Raw genomic sequence first — 15,325 nt, forward strand, 5'->3', positions numbered from 1 at the left:
GCCATTTAACAGAACTACTGTATTTCTTTACAGCCCAGGGCACATGGGAGATTAGAATAAAATATGCAAAAGCAGGGATTTAGAAAATAGTATTTCTCATTAATTCTATCATGACAATGTATAAAAACTATAAAACAAGACAAGGGAAATGAGAGCAAAGGAAATGAGAGCACCAGTCTTCCAAAACAAACAGTAAGTGAGAAAAAATTTAAATCTTTTGCAACAATTATCAAGGATTTAAATGTCATAAAACCTCTTTCTTCATATACTTATAAAGAGAGCTTGCTTTTCTTTTAAAAATATTCCTTTGAATCTGCAAAAATTACCTCAAAAATCTTTAGATCAGACTGTATGACTTCTAGTTGTTTAGAATGAACAGCAAGCTACATTGACTGAATAAGAAAGAACACTGTTTTGCCTTTTCATTCTAATGGTTGAACCATCACTGAACCTCTCTAAACCAGCACTCTCTGGTCTGGGAACATTGGTGGTCCAGCATCATTTTACTTAACCAGATTTCCGTTTAGCATGGTCTCCATAAAGTTTCTTTACAGCCATGAGTCCTGACTGAGTTCTGTGCTGTTATTTTGCCTTAATTTACCTATAATACCTTTTAAACAAAGTAAACTAGATCTTTCTATGAATTTTACAATTAATTTTGATGATCATGGGTCTGTTCCTGCTGCCTTTGAAATTAATGGCATTAATTTCAATGGGAATAGGGCCCAAACATTCATTCTTATATATAGTGCATTAGTATCTAGAACTGCCCCCATCTTTACATATACCTAGTATGACACTGTCTCTGCCACCAAAAGTTTTACAATATAGACAAACCTGACAAAAGATGGAGGGGAAAGAGACAATGAAAGATGAAATGACTTGTCCATGATCATTACATTCTTATTGTAAAGAATATAAGAATTATGTAAACTATACATATAAAGGGTTAGAAAAATCACTAATCTCCCAATAGGAAAGAGTTGGCCTATACAGTTACCAGCTGGCACAAGTAAAAAGCAAGCTTTTGTTGGCAAACTAAGCCAAACATACCAACATTAGAAGTAAAGTTGTTTGGTGGTTTTTTTTTTGTTTTAATGAGGGTGATTAATCATTGCAACAACCTACCCAAGGAGCTGGTGAATTCTTCATCCCTTGATGTCTTGGAAATTAAGATAAGATGATTTTTTGGAATCCATGCCTTAATCAAACACTAGTTATTGAACTCAGTACAGTAGTAAGCAGGTGGAACTCTGAGGCCTAGGTTGTAGAAGAGTCCTTTCTCACCTTAAAATCCATGAAACTACCAGCTTTTAGAAAAAAAACTAATTGCTCCTTGTAGTTACCAGGTTACAATGTCCTGCCTTCAGAACATAAGCCAATAATAAGCACGTCTGTGTTTTAAAAGTACTTATACAAAGGATGAATTTGTTCTATGATGTAATACTTGTAACTGAATATTCTGAGAGCTCTGGTAGATTGATTTCTCTGAAACCAGTCTGAGCAGGAGTAGGATATACCTGCAGTTTGCTCATGCAGTTCAACTAAACACTGAAAGTTTATTGTTTTTGTAAGTGGGCTGTATACTTCTTAGGGGCTATGCAAATAGTTAAAGGCCCTACTAAAATGTGCATAAATGCCAACCCATTTTGAGCTGGGATTTTAGCTTGTGTGTAAAAGTAAAACATGAATATTTTAATGGCCATGTTTTCAAGGGGAATTCAGCTATTGGGATAAATCAGGGAAGCTCAAACATCATTGCACCGTGACCCTTTTCTGACAACAAAAATTACTACACCTTATCGGGAGAGGGGGACTGAAGAATGAGCTTGCCTGAAACTCTCCTCCCCAGGTGGGGTACCAAAGCTCAAGGGTTTCTTCCCCAGACAGAGGGCCTGTAACCTGAGCCCCTTGGGCTTCTACTTCAGTGGAAGCTGGAGGTGGATCTGGGCTTCAGTCCTGGGCCCTGGTGAGTCTTAAGTCAGTCATGGTGACCCCATTGAAATGGGATCCCAACCCACACTTTGAGAACTGCTGGGCTAAATGAAGTGTCCAGATTTTCAAAAATGCTTACCTCAGTAGCTCTCACTGAGGAAATGCATAATTCTACTGGTGACTTCAGGCAAAGAAGCATAGGAATTGCTGGGTGCAGAGCCCTCTTAAAAATCTGGCCATTTCATTCAGATCCCCAAGTAGTAGCTGAATTACTCTAAAAATGTATCCTTGTATGACTTCCATAAGGTCATACAACATAATTTTACAGTTAGAATGCATAAGTTCTATTTTTATTTCCTGCAGTAATCTATGCACTTCATAACACTGCTCCTTAGGGCGTATAAATATGGAAAGAAAAGAGCATAAACCATTACTTTGTATAGGACTTGACTATAGAAGCACAGAGATTATTAACTTATGCAAATACACCCACTTGTCCTGTTACAGCCATACTCACCCTTTCCACATGTTTGTCTATTCACTTATAGCATCTTGTAAAAATTCTAGATTGCTAACTCTCTTGTGCAGGAACTGTTTTTATGTGTTGTTTCTATAGTGGCCATCACAAAGGCCTCTGACTCTTTATTGAGGCCAACTGGCATTTAATGCAGCATACAAAATAAAAGCATAGTAATAATAATATACAGAGGGAAAATGAAGTACAATATATTGCTACACTATAGAGTCCTATCCTAACAGGCCAAAAATATCAGACTGAGAGTATGTACTGGCAATAGTTCCCTGATGTGTCAAGGGCCAAATTAAGAACCACTTTAAACTGCTCTGGGTGGTGGTTGAAGAGGAGCCCTAAGCCTCATGGGCTGATCTAGGTAAGCCAGGACTAGATCCAGCCTGCAGGCTCTTCCTGGCAAGGTGGAGGAAGAAACTCCTGAGCTCTTCAGGGAACTGCCTCACCACATTGCTTCCATTGGCCAAAGCAGAGATCATAGGAGGGCAGTGCTGGTGGGGGTGGTTCCCTGCTGAGCACAGAGTTGTGGAGGACCATGTGAACCCCACACCTTCCACTACAGCTGTGCCGTAGTCATTCATATCCACACACCCCGTCCACACCCCACACTGCCAGCCTGCTCCTGCACCCTCTTCCAGATCTCATATAAGCCTTCCTGGTAGACCTGAGTGTTCCTACAAGACCCTGCACCCCAGTCCCCTTCTGCACCCTCCCACCTCCCACCCTCCCACCTGCCACCACACTGTTCCTGCACCCCCTTCCAGGCCCCACTCCCTCATCCCACTCCTGTACCCTTCCTCCCATCCAGACCACACACCATCACCCCCAGCCCACTCCTGTACCTTACCTCCTGCCCAGACCCCACATGCCCACCCCAGCTCGATTCCTAGCAGCCCCCGCTGCATGCATTGAACCACTCATTTTTGGCCCCACCCTAGAGCCTAGGGGGCCCACAAGACCTACGAGGCCCAGCTACCCTAGGTTATGGGGTGGAGCTTGAGGTTAGTGAGGTGAATATTATTTCTGCATCTGAGTTATGGGTCACATCTATGAGGGTTTTGGAGGGGTTGTTGATACTTTCGGGGGCAGGTCAGTGAGGTTCCCCACCCCTGCTCCAATACAAAAAAGCTGTCGGCCATGCTACTGCCTACAGGTGGGTCAGGTGCTTTGGTGTATTTAACTCCAACCTACAAAATGCCTTAGGTGTACAAATCATAGAACAAATGTAGACTCTTCTTTTAAGACACTTCATGACTAAGGCCTATAATGAAACATGACGGAAGATTATCTGGAATCTCCTAGTGATGTCCAAGAGATCAAGGGTGTTCAGCAAGAAAGTACTGTAGCCTGCAGCATTTTGAACTACAGTGTGACTCTTTAAAAGAGCATCTTATGACTTTCTTTTCCATCTGTTTGCCAAAAGCAGCAAAGAAGGTTGAATGGAACTTGCTCTCTTGAGCCTTTTGTTTGAACATGTTCTGTTGACCCTCCTGAATATAGCCCCGCATCTTAGACTCTGAGACCTTTCCTTTGCTTCCCGCAGTGCTGTGAAAAAGGATACCCGGGAACAATAAAATAAAAAAGAGGAAAGGATAGAAAACATTGATGTACCTCCACCATTACTATTTTCAAAGCCCTCTCTAATTCTGTTGTAAGAGCTGGATACAGAATGACCTGAGGAGACAAAAAGAGAAATGCCATGCAGGACAGGGCTCCATGCTGCATTAGTAGGAGCAGTGCCAGCACATCTAGGGAAGTGATTATTCCCCTTTAATTGACACTGGAGAGGTTACATTGTGTCCATTTCTCCCCACCCCTCACCCTCCAATTACAAAAAGCATGTGGATATATTGGAGAGTCTAGTGGAGGGCAACAAAAATAATTGGGCCCTGGAGCACTTTATGTGTGAGGAGCAGCTGAGGGATTTAGTTTTATTTAATCTAAAGAAGAGAAGTGTGAGGAGGGACAGGATAGCATCCCCCGAGGTTTTCAAGTCCTGTCTTGACAAAGCCCTGGCTGGGTCGGTTTGGTTGGGACTGGTCCTGCTTAGACCAAGGGGTTGGACTTGACGTCTCTTCCAATCCTCTGATTCTTTGAGAGGAAAGTGGGTGTTGATGGGCTGCCAGTAAATCTGCACTGTCAGCAAAGCCCAGCAGAGTTCAGGTTGAAAGCCCCAGGAGCACTGCACAAACCGAGGGGTCGGAAGATCTCTCCGCTCGCACGTAGATTATCTCCCGCCAGGAGTTTGTAGGAAGGACTCGGCCCAGGCTGCTGCAGAGGTGAAAGGAAAGAAACAGCTTCGTTCCCTTCCATGCCAGCCCCGCACGCCTCCCGCACCCCAGCCCCCCGCTACCTCCTGACCCGTTTCCCGCCAAGCGCCCGGGACCAACGGCCCTGACCCCCGCCACGGCTGCTCGCGCGGGAGGCCCCCCACCGGCCGGGGCAGGGCCTCCGCCTGCGCTCAGGGGCGGCCGGCAGCAAGGCGGGGAGGCGGGGCCCGGCAGCGGGGGCGGGCCGGGCGGAGCGGGGAAGTTCTCCCCACCAGGAGGGAACAGTTTCTCCTGCTGAGGCTTGACAGCGCCTGGTCAGCGGTGAGCTGCTGCGGGGCCGTCCCTCCGCGCAGCGAGCGGGCGGGGCGGAGCGAGGCGGGCAGCGGCGCGGCGCGCGGGGGTCGCGGCGGAGCTGAGGTGGGCAGGGGCTGGGTCCCGGGGCGAAGGAAGGGGCTGGGCTGGGCTGGGCTGTGCGGGAGGGACGTGAGGGAGCGTTGGTGAAAGGGGCGGCGGCCTGGGGGCGAGGGACTGGACCCCCCGCGAGTGTGTCCTTAACTACCCCCTCACCTGCCGTGTCTCTGCCGCGCGAACACAACGCGAGTGGGGGAGGAGGTCCTGAGACGGCCCCCCCCGCGGCCTCGGGGGGCTTCTCTTCTTTGAAGGCTCAACCTCGAAGGGGGAGTGAGGCGGGAGGGCGCCGTTCCCCGCAGGGCGTAGGCGCTATGGAAGCTGATTCGTCCGAGCTCAGGTTGAGCTGCGTCCATGGGGGCATCTAGGGGCCGTGAGATGCGCCCAGGGCTTCACCTCTGGGTGGTTTATGGAGATAGTAGCATAGTCAGGTGCTTGGTACTGTGTGTTGCAGAGGTGGATTATACTGCAGGGGCTAGGTCCTGTGCGGGCTGGGGACAGGCAGAGGGGCAGTGTTCATGGGTACTGTCTGGAGATGGAGGAATACGCACAGGATGTATGTCCATGTGTGATGCTGAGGTACATAGGCAGGAAACTGTGTCCATCTAGTACTCTGAAATATTTACAGGAGGCTGTTTCCCTTGTTACAACATGTGTAGAAGGGAGATGGCAGGGGAGTGTTACTCATGTTGCTTCCCTGATAGTGAATGAAAAGCATTATTTTCCCTTTTTCTTCTCAATCAAGAAGAGTCAGGGAGTTTGAGTTTAGTCATGCCACAGCAGAGATATTATGTTGAAATATATTATGTATGGGTGGCATGCCCCAGGTTTGCAGGAGTATTTTGTAATCTTCCTGGTGTCATTTCTCTCCAGGGTATTCTACAGCTGGGGATTGCAAGTTCTTATAATGTTGTAACTTTGAGGCAGCCTATGCACATGATACAATGATGTGATAGTATTATATCTTTATACATCACATATTATATCTTTATACATCACACATTAGACAGATATCTATGTATAACCATTTGGAGATAAGCACAGGAAGTTATAAAGAAATAATCATTTTTATGTACCCTTGAACTTATAATTTAATAGTTTTGTTATGTTTAAGTTAAATTAAAAAAATCAGTTATGATTGCTCAGACATTTTAAAAAAGATTGTGGACTGATAAATTTCATTTGTGACCCTCTCTCTCCACCTCCAAAAAGTTGTTTATCTGGAATATGAACCAGTGTTCAAAATATATATTTCCCCTTGCAATCTGTCTATCAATAATATGCAGAGTAACTTTTTAAAGATGATAATGCATTACTTGTTAGCTTAAAAGGACCTGGTGTGGCTTATAGGGTACAGTGGTATGTGTATGACTTGCAGTGACCAGTCTTTTTACCAAACTAGTGTTGTCTGTTGTACCATAACTGATAATAGAATTTCATGTGCATAGTTATGTTAAACATTTTTATTCCCACCCACTGAAGATTGGTGTGAAAAAAAATTATGAGACTACTTTTAAACAAGTGCAAAATATAAAAAGAGAATGTTGTCACTAAGGGAGATATTTGATAAAATGATCAGAATAATTTTGATAGGTAGTGTTACAGGAGCTGCTGTCAGATTTGACTCTATTTACACATCAGTTTATTAAAATATTGTGTTATTGGTTTACGCTTTTATATGTTCCTGGGAGACTATGTTTAGACTGCAGGCTTCTGTCAACAAAACTTCTGTGGACAGAGTGTGTCTCCACACTATAGATCTCTTGGAAGAGATCTGCCAGTTAGGAGCATTCTGTCAACATCCTTGTACACCTAGTTCCACGAGGCAGAAGGTATGTCTTGGCAGAGGGTTTTTTTCCAACATTTGGCCCCATGTGGACAGGCCAAATGTCGGAAAAGCCTCTTCTGACAGAATTGTTGGCAAAAGATACACAAATTGCACACCAACACAATTGCTGACAGTTCCCTGCAGTCTAAACACAGCCTGAGTAGCTCTGAAAAGTATCTTGCCCTGTACCAGATATCAGTGTACCATGATAATTTTGCCATTAGATGTTCTTTCCATAAAGAATTATTCTCCTCCTCTAATTTAAGTATTTTATATATTTAGACTCTACAGCATAAGCCTGTAAGATGGTAAAATTGATCTTTATAGCTTCAATTTTTAACTTTTGCTTAATGATACTGATATTGACATTACTATTGAATCTGAGTTTTTTCCACCCTGACTTTTCTTTCAATTTCTGTATATCAGTTCCTAAATTCTGGCCCAGTTCAGTTGATCTCATTATAAATGAATACCTATAGTAGCTGGCACTCGAATGATTTTAACCAACAGTTTAATCAGTAAAGCAAGAAATACCTTATAAATAGAATCAAAACTGTGTTTTGCACAAAGCTAGGCAAATAATTCATAGGAAATAATTTACTTAATGATTTTTGCCCCTTACGGCTTTGGAATTGTCTGAGAATACCATTTGATTTTTTACGCTGTATTAACTATTTGAAAATTCTGATTTATTTTACAACAATTTCTTGTTCTGTAACTCAGTTGTCAGTAATTAGCTTTTGTTTGACATTTGAGTGACTTTAATTACTTTTGATTGAAGATTTTCCTTTTGTTCCCTGTTGTGGTGCGCTTTAAACCAGATTTTCGGTGCAGTTTCTCAGAATTGTGATTTTAAAATTCACCTTCTATGAAAATTCTCCAGTATTTGTTTACATTTACTATTGCCACATACGTTTGTGTGCTAAAACACTTTTTCAGAATATTAATGAAAAGCAAACATAAAAAGCATATGAGCACTGTCTAAATTAACTAGCTTAAAAATCTTAGCAAATACCCAGAATTCTCCAAGCTAGTTTGTTGAACTGTCATGGGCACAATGCTTACCATTTTCTTTTCAAGAGGTTTATTTTGCTATGTTATGATATTCCCATTAATTTAATATTTACAGTAAGTCAGTAGTAGGCTTTTTGAAAGAAGGCTGTTCTCCAATGAAATACTGTAAGTGATGATGAATTCTGCTAAATATTTGTTATACTGTTTATTTTATAGGAGGTTCTTATTCTTCAATCATTTGTGCAATTCTTTTGAATGTTTCAGTTCATTTTCTGTTAATTTAACAATGCAACATGTCACAAAATAGTAGAAAATTAGTGTTGGGATTTGTTCTATATAACTACATACCCAGAAATATCATTAAGGGAATTCATGCATATGCTTCAATTAACAAGACAATTCCTGAGGGCTTACTCAATTTTATGTATATTCTGACTCAAGAAGAATCCCTTTGGCTTCAATGGGAGTTTTGAAGACTTAATGAAAATTGATTAAGAACCTCAGGATTTTGATCAACTTCAATAAGAATCACAGTAACAGGGGACTGATATAGTTTTGTGTACTGACTGGTAGGCCTTTATTTTTCTTTTAACTGATTGGGTTTTCTTAATTGCTGATTGTAGCTAAGAAGTACAGCCGACACTTATACCAGTTATGCCCCATTCAGGTGCCAATAATATTATGGGCACCTTTGTGGTTTGTGCTATTGACTGCATAGGTGTCTTCAGAAGGAGTGGAGGCCGGTGGAGAGGGATGTTGTCCACTCTCAAGATGGTTGGAAAGTGGAATGTACCTGGCAAAAATTAAGAGCTGCTAAGCTTCCATTGCATCAAGTGGTCCTCCAGAGGCCCAGAATTCTTCTGGGGGTCTGCTGCAGCATAGTCCCCCTTCATACAATCAAAGTGTAGAGGCAATCTCTAGCCCTAAGTGTATAGTATTTTAACAACAGAATATTTAGAAAAGATTTAACTAGATTTAAGGTGTGGTTGTCAGTCTTTGTCTATGCAAAAAGCTTTCATGGAAGTCAGGGTTGCAGGGCCCTGCTAATAATCTTTATGATAGTTCAGTGGTCTGAGTATTGGCTTGTTAAACCCAGGGTTGTGAGTTCAATCCTTGATATGACCATTTGGGAGCCTGGGGCAAATAGATTTAAAAAAAAATAGTGTGTCAGTGATGGTGCTTGGTCTGGCTGGGAGGGCAGGGGACTGGACTTGATGACCTCTTGAGGTCCCTTTCAGCTCTATGAAGTGTGTGTGTGTGTGTCTCCTTTCTTCTTCCAGTACGTTCCATATCCCAGTTATTAACTGATTTCTAAATCCGTTAAAGAAAAAAAAGACATCCTTTCCAAATTGAAGTTATTAAAAGTGAACTATGTATCTATGATTATTTGTTGCTTGAAATACAGTAGTAACTTGAATCAAATATATGCTATTATGTGCTAGTAATGCCCTGACCCATTGTACATTGGATAGATTGGGCAAAACCTTCACGAAAGAATAAATGGACACACAGCAGACATCAAGAAGTTCAATACACATAAGCCAGTCGGTGAACACTTCAGTGGAGTAGGCCATTCTGTTAAGGACCTGATAATCTGTGTCCTGGAACACAGAGAATTTAACAACAGATTAGAGCGAGAGATTTGTGAGTTCGAGTACATATTCAAATTCCACACATTAACACATGGTATGAACAGAGACATCAATTACCTCACGCATTATAAGAACTGCTTTCCTTCCTTTGATGCTTGTAATTATCTCAGACAGGACAATTAACATCCCCCCCCCCACCTCTCACCCCCTTCCTTCAATCCTATTTGATTTGTCAGTTTTTATTTCATTTAATTTTTTTGGTCCTCTGTACTTATAAATGTCAGTCTGTATTGGAAATGAAATTGATCTGATTGAAGTGGGTCTGTCCCATGAAGGCTCATCACCAATAAATCATTTTGTTAGTCTTTTAAGTGCTACATTTCTGCTGCCCTTTTCTTTTTTTTTTCTTTTTTTTTTTTTTTTGGAGTATAGACTAACACGGCTACCTCTCTGTTACTTTTGTTTGTTTCACTGGCATTGGCTATAGCAGCAAAATAACTGCTGTTTAAAAAGCAAAGATAAGCAGCTACCTGTGAACCAAGTTAATGAATTTCTGGAATCAACTAACAGGTGATGCTTTGTAGACATGCATAAGCCAGCCCCTTCCCTCATGCACATTCAGGACAAAGTCTATGAATTCAGTTCTGTGACTCCAAAAGTCCCATCTAATTGGACAACAGTCTACTAACTTTCTATTCTGCTGGTTGATAATTAGCAATTTTTAAAAACAAAGCTTAAGTACACATGTATATTCAAAAATAAGTGTACATATTCCTTTGTTTATATTCATACCTATACGTACATGTACATGATGTATAACAGCTAGATGCCATGATGTACTTATTTTGTCAGTTGTTGTGGAATAATATTCTCCTGACTTCACCATATGTAGAAGTGCTGCATATATAAATCTCTCATTATCATTTGTATTAGTAATACTACAAAAGTAATAATTAATAGATTTCATATAATAGCAATAATAATACCCTGAGAGTTTTAAAATATAAACATTGTGCCAGTTTCTTTTCAAATCTCTAATGCAGTGTTTCCCAAACTTAAAACATTCATGTTCCCCTTTCAGGACTTCAGCCTTATTGGCATACCCTCTCTCCCAGCACCATCCTTGTGCTTATCACCTGATTTTTAGTAATTTATTTTGTGTGATGTGTACCACACTTTGGGGAGCACTGCTCTAATGCAACTGCATGAGACTGAAAACTGTCCGGAGAAATTTGGGTGTGGTGTTTTTTGTTTTTTGTTTTTGTAATGAACAGTATCTTTGGGTTTAGTTTTTTTTAAAAAATTTAATAAAACAGAAATATAGCTCAAAATTCATTGGGAGAGAGTACATCTTAAATCCCACAGTACTACTCATGCTATAAATAAATATAATCCATTCTTCAAGAGAATGTGGAAGGGGTGGGTTGGAGCAGGAGTTCACAGGAGAGATTTGAGGTAGCTCACTAAAAGAGCCCCTTGGAAAAGCATATGGCGTTGCGTGAATTCCTCAGTAAATATGATCAGCTCTGCTTCCTAGAGCAGAGGGTGAGCAAAAGGTGAAGTCTTCCCTCATCCTCACTCGGCCCTCTTCTTTTGGAGAAGGTAGTGTTGCTACTATTGTGGAGCCATGGCATTGCTTTGTAGCTGGCCTTGTTCCAGAAGAACAAGGTGAGAGAGGAAGCTCTTGGCTCCCTTTTCCTTCTGTGTCTGGCCAATGATAGATATCAGCAACACATCAATTCATACAGAAGCAGTTTGCAATTTCCATGAGCAACTGACTCCTTTTTTCCACCACACTATAAGAAGTGTCTTATCCTAAATTGCACTGGCAGTGACAAATGGTGGGCTCTTCAAAAGTGCTTGGAGTTCACCTATGTTTCCACTGAATTATATAGCAAATTGACTTCCATTCTTTATTTAACAGGAAACCTCTACTTAATATTTCTGTAATTTCCCCCCAACAAAACACCACGCTCCTGGACACATTATTTCTTTCGCTTTAGGAGAACGAACTCTCAGGCTGCATCTACACTACCCGTGTCTCAAAAATGCTAATGAGACGCTGATATGAATATTCAGCACCTCATTTGCATAATAGCAGCCGCTCGCTGCATTGAAAGTGCTGCTTTTGAAATGTAAAATAATATAGCCATGTAGTCAGGGTTCCTTTGAAAAGAAGCCCCATTTTCGAAAGCACCCTTCTTCCTAGTTTGAATGTTCATATCAGTGCCTCATTGGCATTTTTGAGCCACTGTATTTACATACCTCTTCCAAAAGGGAGTGGTAGTGTAGACGCAACCTCACAGGTGTCTTGAGCAGGTGGGGATACAGAGGACAGTTTCGTACTGAGTCTTGTGCTTTTCAGCTGAATAGTCCAATTCAAAGATTTTACAAGGAGCCTCATCTCTGCTAAAAATGACCCTGATGAGAATTATAATCTGCTCTTAGACTATTTTATATGACATGTCATTAGACTGCACTCCGTAAAATAGTGTTTTATTTCATAGTATAAGTGTTTAAGTTCAGGTGCACAGTACATTATTTTGTGTATTTGTAAACCTTCTGAACACATTTGTGTACATACTAGAGCAGCTAAGATTGGGATGAAATGTAATTCTGCTACTGTGTTAACAGTTTTGCCTTTCAGTGTTATTGAGACTTGCATTCTCCACAAGCTGCGATTGACAAGTAAACTCCATTTGACCTTCAGTTTGCAAATATTTCTAGTATTGGAAAATAATATGGTTCATCATCAGTGCAATGTTGCAGTATTTTCATAATGTAAACCCCAACGTAAAAAATACAAGATACATACAATTCTTGATTGGAAGCAAGAATTAAAAAAGATACCAAAATAATATTAAATAAAATGAAATGTGTGCCTAAAGTGGGGAAATATTTTTATATTGCAGATCTGGCAGCTGTTCGGAAGTTTGATGTACTTTTATATAAACATAGTGATCAATTATGCATTTTAATAATTTCAGTGTCTGTTAGCTGGGATATTTTTACGTTCCTGAGGAATAAATTCACAATTATGCTATTTTAAATTGCTATCAGAATACCAAGAGTTACTTTGTCACTCCAAAAAGAGAGAGTAAATGATGTTAATTACAGGCTTTAACACTCAGAGGGATATCTTTTAGTGGGGTGATTTAAAAATATAGGTTTTACTGCTTAAGACCTGGAGCATTGTGATCCTGTCAGGTTGGACAGCCTGGAGAAAATGCAACCACTTCTATTTATTACTGTTCATAAGATTCATAATTCCTTATGATAGCTTTTAGGAACTGTAATTTTTGGTGTTCATAGTAAATAAAAGTGAAGTGCTTCACCTTCAATTTTTAATACATTTTATACATGGTTCGTGTTTGCTCTTACCTGTAGTGGTTTTCCTGCTGCAGAATTTTGTGCTAGGATCTCAGTTCTTATTGTGTAGGGCTACATCTACACTACAGCGATCTGTCAACAGAAGTTACAGTCAGAAGATACCTTCCAACAAAACTTCTGTCAACAGATTGCGGCCATGCATGAAAGCAGATCGCTCTGTCGATCCACTCTGTCAGCAAAATGGCCAACCAGAAGTACAGCAGACAGGGCGGCCTGGTGACCCAGAAGCCCTGTCTGTCAACAGAGGGCCCCCCAGAACATCCACACAGATTTTTTGTTGACAGATTCTATCAAGAAATGCATTCTGCCTCATGGGGGAGAGGCAGAAGGCTGTCAACAAAAGTGTCGAGTTTTGTCAACAGTATGTTGACAGAGTGCATTTTTAGTGTGGCTGCTCCACAAGTTTTGTTGACCAAACCAGCGTTTAGTCAAAAAAACTCTCTTTTGTAGCTTAGAGTGTATAGTACAGTATGGCTACGTCGAAGTAGCCTATTTCGAAGTAAGAACATTGAAATAGGCTACTTCGGCGTGTATCGTCTACACATCCTCTGGGGCTGGTGCCGTTGATGTTCAACGTCAAAGTAGCGACAGGGAACGTCGAAAGGAGCCACCCTGGAAGGAAATGTGGAGTGTCCACACGCAAGTGCTCCCCGTCGAAATAAGGGGCCAGCAAAGCCTGCAGACTAGGGCAACAGCAAGCCGCTCCCTTAAAGGGCCCCTCCCAGACACACTCGGCCTGCACAGCATGAGGTCTGCAGAGCCAACAACCAGTTGCAGACCCCATGCACACAGCATGGACCCCCCGCTGTAGCAGCAGCAGCAGCCAGAAGCAGGGCTGCTGCATGCGGCGACCATAGAGCCTCACAGGGGCTGGACAGAGCGTCTCTCAACTCCTCAGCTGATGGCCACCAGGGAGGACCCTGCTATTTTGATGTAGTGGGACATGGATCGTCTACACATGCCCTACTTCAACATTGAACATTGAAGTAGGGCGCTATTCCCATCTTCGGATAGGAATAGTGATTTCGATGTCTCACCACCTAACGTCGATTTCACGTTCGAAATGGCGCATGTAGACATGACACATGCTATTGCGACGTTGTGCCAGCTACTTCAAAGTAGCTGGCTAGTGTAGACTCACGCTATATGTTACTAAATTGACTTCTAACCCTAACAAATAATTTCTAAGATAGAGGCTAAATTCTGTCCTCCTTTTCAGGTGTGCAATCTGAAGGAAGTCAATGGACACACATCCATGTGAGCGAATTTTGTTGTAAGATATTTTTATGTTTCAGCAGCACAGTTATGAGATTACCGCTGTAGCACTGTAATGTAGATACCTCCTACATCAACAGGAGGGTTTTTTCTGTCGATATAGGTGCCCCATCCTCTTCAAGAGATAATAACTAGGTCAGCGGAAGAATTCTTCTGTCCATCTAGCTGCATCCACAAAGATGGTTTGGTCAGTCTGTCACAACATCTTTCCCAGCTCTGACTACTTGATTTAAATTGTAGGTGTAAATTAAGCCTCACAGACATATAAATTTTTCTCTGTGTTTTATAATCTTATTTAGAAGCATGTGTGGCAGAATCCCATCTATCTGGATTTCCATCAACTGGAAATCTGTGCAGAAAATGGATTTGGGGATTTCCATATTATTGAAGCCCAAACATGGGAAATTCTGAGGACGTAGCAGCCTTGCATGTCAACTCTTTGTAGGACAATGGAGGATCTCCACCTCCCCCTTGGCTACCACTTGCATCATTCTTTTATGCCTCAAAACAAAGACGTTATGTTTGGCTAATAGTGATGGAGTTCCTTCATTGTTTCAAAAGTCACTAATTTAAAATGGGTAGATTTCCCTCACTTGATTAGGGCTTGAATTAGGGAGAATTCTTCTGTCAGTTAAGTGCTGTCTACACCAGGGCTAAGGGTGGTTTAACTCTATCAGTCAGTGGTATGAATTTTTCACACTTCTGAGCTGCTTTTGTTATACCAACTTTATTTTCTCATGTAGACCAAGTCTATGATAGTTTAGTGAGGATTTACTATAGTTTATATTATAAAGGCACTCATTGGCATTTATATTTAAGCATCCTTTATTTCTCAAATCAGTGATATATATATTTTGATGATGTTCAAGGTGTATAGATTTAGTAAAATAGTACGCTTTATGCTTTAAATGTCTCTTACTGTCCGAAAGTAAAAAGCAGTGGTGTGTTTTTAATATGCCCATTTTATACATGTTTTTAGATTTTTGTCTTTACAACTTGCGTATAACAGTACTGAAAAGTACGTAAACATAAGTTCTCGTGTTCATTTCAAGTAATATGCTTTCAGAACTGCCAGCCATGGGCA

At 41.3% G+C, this 15,325-nt stretch overlaps 1 protein-coding gene across 2 annotated transcripts in view; it reads left to right on the forward strand.

The window, feature by feature from the left end:
- The first annotated feature begins 5,032 nt into the window (after positions 1 to 5,032).
- Positions 5,033 to 15,325, forward strand: part of PPARG (peroxisome proliferator activated receptor gamma) — a 145,813-nt gene continuing 135,520 nt past the window's right edge. The window contains exon 1 of one of the 2 annotated variants that reach the window (XM_075005553.1): positions 5,033 to 5,055. The gene's annotated coding sequence lies outside the window, so the exon portion shown is untranslated. Of the gene's footprint in view, positions 5,152 to 15,325 lie in introns of both variants that reach the window. The other variant, XM_075005551.1, reaches the window with a different exon arrangement.

Source organism: Carettochelys insculpta, chromosome 11, assembly GCF_033958435.1.
Source record: "Carettochelys insculpta isolate YL-2023 chromosome 11, ASM3395843v1, whole genome shotgun sequence".
Classification (NCBI taxonomy): domain Eukaryota; kingdom Metazoa; phylum Chordata; order Testudines; family Carettochelyidae; genus Carettochelys; species Carettochelys insculpta.